Below are 6,270 nucleotides of genomic sequence, written 5' to 3' on the forward strand. Positions count from 1 at the left end.
AAAAATGTCGTTAATGTACAAACTCACATGTGATTTTACATTAAATGGAAGCTTACGACTTTTGAGGCCACTTAAGTCGCAGGGTAAAGTCGTCTGGATCATGTATGAGTTGTTATATGAATCATATATAATTTTATTTTTAATAATGCAATTATATGATAAATTAATTGAAGAATTTTAAAGGTATTCACTCATTTCTTAAGGTGCAACATGATTGCAATCGTCGATGTTCATAATTCTGGACATACAAGACGTTTACGTTTCTCTCTCCACTAAGTAATCGTTTTGCTTTATGAGATTAGTTATGTATAATATAAATATCTTTTGGGCTTTCTTTAATTTACTTGCTTTATATGTGTTAAAACAATATATTATAGATTGATTTTTTATGATACTCTTGATAGTTCTTTTTCTTATACCAAAACTTTTATAAGTTATCTTTTGGTTGCATAAGTGTTCATTGCTCAATTTATTGTCAATCCAAATAGCCCTACAGATTCCTTTTTACAACAAAGCAAGAAAATGAAAAGTTGAAGTTAGATTAATGCAATGTCTTAGGATTGACTCATCGTATATTTTAAGTTTTCCAATATGGTTTTTTTTGCTTCTTTCAATTGATTTTCTTACATCAATGTAAGTTGAAATATTTGAAGGAGACATATATTTATGTGAAATATTTTTTATTATTGAGTGTGTCAAATTCCTTGATATTCCTGTGTTATTATTACTTATTTTATTTAGTTTTACAACTTTATTCCTAAACAAATCTCTCTCTCAATGTATATATATATATATATATATATATATATATGTATATTAAAATTTCACTAATTATATTTTATTTAACTTTTTAGAATTATTTAAATACTATTTGTTGATAATTCTATTAACAACTAATACATATTTATATAGACAATCTTCAGATTATTAATCAAAGTACTCATGCTACCGTGCAACGCACGGTTCCCATACTAGTTAATTATAAATAACAAATAAACTAAGAAATTAGATAAATTCGATTGAGTTGTCTAATTCACTAATAGGTTTAAGAGGATTTAGGCTTATTTGTTAGCAGTTTAATGAGATTCACAACTTATTCATTCAGGACTTGACGTTGAGACATTTTTTTTCGTAAAAAAAACCAACTAAACAACTCCTTATTCTAATTTAAAAACATTTTAAGATTTATTTACGAGGACTTGAATCTGAGACATTTTTTCCTCCAAAAGCACTCTCGGGTTGTTTGTTTACCTCTTAATAGTTCCATTAAGGGACAACCTCTGAATTGTTAAGAGGTGAATCTTGTTTGGCAAAAAAAAAGTCTGCCTCTTAATGGTTCTAAAACCCTCTTAATGATTTTGTATACTGAAATCTCCCTTAACCATTAAGAGCCCTAATTTCATTGTACACAATTATCAAACAATTATATTTAATTTTGCACTATATCATGAGAGCCTCTTAATCATTCTGTACCAAACCATTCAACAATTGCTAAACAACCCCTTATTAATACTCTAGACCTTTCATTTGACCAAAATAGTTGCCCGTATCTAATCAATATATGGTATCATCTTCAAAAATCGTAATTCTTTTACTACTTCTGTAAAATAAAATGGGGGCATGTGCCACCATATATCCTTTTACTAGGTCCGCCCACGATAACTTATGATCAATTGTGTGATTACACACTTGATATTAAGACGAATTACAGAGTCAAATATCATCATGAAATCAATTTTGGCCCAAATTTCACCACCTTCATGGTTCTACTTCACGAATATTACTTGGACCTAATATATAACCACTTGCTTTGTCTCAATTAATATTGTATCATCAATAGGGTTCTTTTTTTTATATAGAGAGGGGGAGACCCCTCCAGATCAAGAAAAAACGTTAAAAGCAAGACAATAACGTGCTCCGGGTGGGGCAAACCACAACCACTGGAATGACCAAGGCACCCCAAGGGGAAAGAGAGGGAAGGAGGAGGGGGGAGAAGAGAAAGAAAAGGAGAGAGAGAAAGAGAGAGAGAGGGAGAGAGAGAGGGAGAGAGAGAGAAGAAAACCAACCACAAGGAAAGAGCCCAACCAATCCAAGACCGGGAAACAACGGGGGAAAATCACAAGGGCAGGAGGCCTAAAAATAGGGCTTTTTATAAAGCAACGATTACGGCCATGTTTGTTACTAGCAGAAAATATTAATATCATAACAATATTTTAATGGAGGTTTTTATAAGAAAAATATGTAGTAATTTATAAGAACTATTATCAAAGAGAATTCTTATAAATCGTCCATATTTTTAGAGTTTTTTTTCCCCTAAAAAAACCTCGGTTATTTAACTTGAATTATATGTAAAACAATATTTTATTTGATATTTATATCGATATTATTGATGTTGAAATAATATACAAGCAGGGGCGCGGATGCAATGGCAAAAAGGAGGGGGGAAGGGACCCCGGTCAAAAACTAAAAAAATTCATAGGTTAAAATTTAGGTTTTACATAATTTACTTTTCACTTTCCCCCATTACATTTTTCCACGGGTCCCCAACCCCAATCGAAACCGTTACTCTAACCAAAAAAATATGTTGAAATCAATCAAAAAAACCAAAAAAATTATTCGAAATCGACACAAACTCTAAAAAAATCCCACGAAATCAACCAAAAACTTTAAAATTCCCTCAAAAACGTTGTAATAAGGTTAAAAACACATCGGACGATTTTGCGGGTCTTTAGTCTACCTTAAAGATGACCCATTGAACAAAAATCCTGAATCCGCCACATACGAGAACCATAAAAAGTAGATTATGCAATTGTGAAGTTCTATTACACTTCTATATTTGTTTAGTTGATGATAAAAAAAGCAAAAAAAAGTTGTTATAAAGTGACTTGATTTGAAAGAATTATGGCTAAATTTTTGTTCAAACATGCATTTGCATATGTAGTTGATAAAAGGGGCAGAACAGTTGAGCTTATGATCGTCGTGGAGAAATTTAAATAGAAGTGTATATGATCAATTTATCCTCAATTCATACCTACTTCTAAATCACAATCAAATCGGTATGTGTAAAAATGTATGATTTTTTTATTCTCCTAAAATATAAATAAACAATCAGTGAATACGAATCACAGATCAGATCAGATCAAATGAACAACTCTCTCTCTCTCTCAAATTAGCATGTATGGCGTATTTCTACTTACATAAGAAATTATGAAACAGGTGGAAGGAACATAAATCGATTCACTGCTTGATGAGCGCCAACGCAGATACGATCACCGAAGCACACAGAATGAGTCCAGATACCGGCACTGAATAACCAGATCCGCTGTCCATTCCGGTCGGAGCAGCTGCAGGAGCCATCTCGAAGTCCTGTGCCGACACGGCAGAGGCAGAAAGGACTGCCGCAATGACGAAGATCATAGAGATGGCCTTGAAACTAGTAGTTGCCGCCATTGAAACAGAGATCGGAGAAACGGAGAAGCGGAGAAGATACAAGTCGATTGTGGATGCTGTGACAAGGAGATGGTGGTAGATGGAGGAGAGGAATGGCGATATCATATATATAGGCGTATGTATAGACGTGTGGGACCCCCGTGCCGACGGTGGAAGGTTGCGGAGGCGGGAAGGAAGCAGCCGGCTTTTGAGGTGGCGCGGGTTGGGACGTGCGTGTTGCTTAACTGGTATTTTTATTATATTTTCTTAACGTCCAAGTCAAATTTCTTAGAAAATTCAAAAATAATATTCAACTTATGATGCGTTCCAAAGTCTTGTTTTTCTAGAAAAGGAAAAGTTCCTTCACCAAGGAAGGTTTGTGATATGTTCATTTCGTACCGTAATAATGAGTTTTTAGTGTTTTGATGTAAAAAATAGGAAATATTTATGTCGTTTTGGCACTGATAATAAAGATTTTTGATAGATTATCCACTTCTAACTTATTAATTTATTCTCGTGTGATACCGGTAACAATGAGTTTTTAGTGTTTGGATGAGAAAAAAAATACTTATCAACTTATTACGTTTTGGTATCGTCATAAGCCAATTCAAATACTTTTTATAAAACTTCGATTCAACACCACATAAGTATATAAACATTTTTATCAGTCTAAATAGGAGGTACAATGTACTTACTAGACGGGTAGCCTAAAGATCACCAACGTTAGCTCTAACATGGCTCTTACGATATTTGAAAATGTAACATAAGTGATAACAAAAAATTGACCTAGTTTATGATTTTATTAGTCAGATTCCCATTGGCAACTTGGTCATACGACATCAGGTCGCAAGCCAAGGTTTGTTCGGTACCATCTTTAGCGTATGCGAGCCGGTCCAAGAACCAACCCCGTTGTGAGCGACAATCAACCTTGTATATATCATTTCCCTCAGCTTTCTCATAGTAAAGACCCCGTCAGAATCTAAATCCCAAACCCACTTATCCGTACCATTGGGTTTAGTAGAGATAGGTTGCAATAGCTGCAAATTAAAAGATCCTCCAAACTCTCGACTGGCTCTACTCCTTAGGCATCTATCCCAGCTCCATGACCAACTATCTACCCCGTTTGGACCGATTTTATCCCCACAACTTCACCTCTATTACCCTCTCTTTAAAGCCCACAACCGAGGGAATCTATCTTTTAGTCTACCCACCTCCAACCATCGATTCGTCCAAAATTCGATATCTGCCATATCACCAATATCTTTACTAAGCGTGTCCGACTAACGCTTCCTCAATTGGCCCAACTCAACTTTACCAAAGAAAAGAGCGTCATCAGCGAATTGAAGATGAGACACATCGACTTCGTCTCAACCTACTTCACTCCTTCAAAGAGCCCCTTAGACTTTTTTTTTGTTTTTTTTATTAACCTGGATATCCAACTCGCTATGCGAGCTGATTAATCCCAGGGCGACTACCTGTTTTGCAGATAACCCGGAGTCACCGCATTTGAACCTCCGTGACCACAAGGGGATTTTTATTCCTCATTGGATTTGAACCTAAGACCTTCTGATACTTTTGACCTTTGGAGCCAAGTTCAAACCAATCAGACACCACCTTGTCGTTAAGCCCCTTAGACTTTGCTTCTTCCATAACCATATTCATTCCTTCCATTGTGATAAGGAAAAGAAAAGGTGACGGGAGATCACCTTCTCAAGTCACAAAATTTAAAAAGATCACCTTTTCAAGTCACAAAATTTAAAATCCTTATTTCGAGATTATAATATATAATCATTAAAATCATCAATGTAACCAATTTGTATACGTGGTTGTTACGAAATAAAGAATTTTAGAAATTTTGTTTCATTTAAGAAAATCCATTTTTATTAACCTGAATATCCAACCTGTTATACGAATCGACTCATCCCCGGGTAACCACCTGCTTTGCGGATAGTCAAGAGTCACGGCATTTGAACCTCCACGGCCAGAAGGAGATTTTTATTGCTTCTTGCATTTGAACCTGAGACCTCCAGACACTTTTGATCTTTGGAGCCCAAACTCAAACCAATCAGTATTGATGTTTAAAAACCACGACATAACGACAAGATGTGTCTTCCATGTATTGTTAACGCATGTAACATTTGTTTAATGTGTGCGCTGCCGTCATGTCACAACATTTTTGCTTGTAAGTTTTCAAACATTGAACCTTTTGAAAAGAAACACGTGATAGATTTGACGATAAATTTGATGATTGTAAGAGCATCTCTAATGGAAGTTCTTATAAAACATCATATTTGTATTTTTTGCTTACTTTTTCTCGATTCTTCATTTCTAAGCATACTCTGGGCTTGATAAAACGTAGGAAATGGGTCTGATTATTGAATAAGAGTAGCAACCCCGTCATAAATCTCTGAAAGGCCGACCACGAGTTGAAGTACAAGAAGTTGATTTGAGATCGAAGATCCTACATTTGCTAATTGATCGATAATCATCTTCAAATTCTAGCAATAAGCAGAAACATTTGGAAAATCAGATTGATGTAGGTTAGAAAACTGATGTTCAAAGGTTGAGAGCCTGAGAGTTCTTATTGTCTTGAAATATAGCCTTCAAGTGATTCCATGCAGATTGTGCATTGAAATCTGACTCTAATATCGTGTGGAGAAGATCGGTAGAAATTGTCCCGTAGATCCAATTGAGCACGGTCGCGTCCAACCTTGTCTACAAACCGAGATCTACAGAGTCATCCCGAGGAGGTTGAATATGGTCGAGAACTTGAAATGCTTTGGCATGAATTTTAAATAACTCAACCGAAGCATACTGTCCTTTCTCGATTTCAAGAGTGAT

This window comes from Cynara cardunculus (assembly GCF_001531365.2).
Source record: "Cynara cardunculus var. scolymus isolate 2C chromosome LG 10, CcrdV1, whole genome shotgun sequence".
In the NCBI taxonomy this organism is placed as follows: domain Eukaryota; kingdom Viridiplantae; phylum Streptophyta; class Magnoliopsida; order Asterales; family Asteraceae; genus Cynara; species Cynara cardunculus.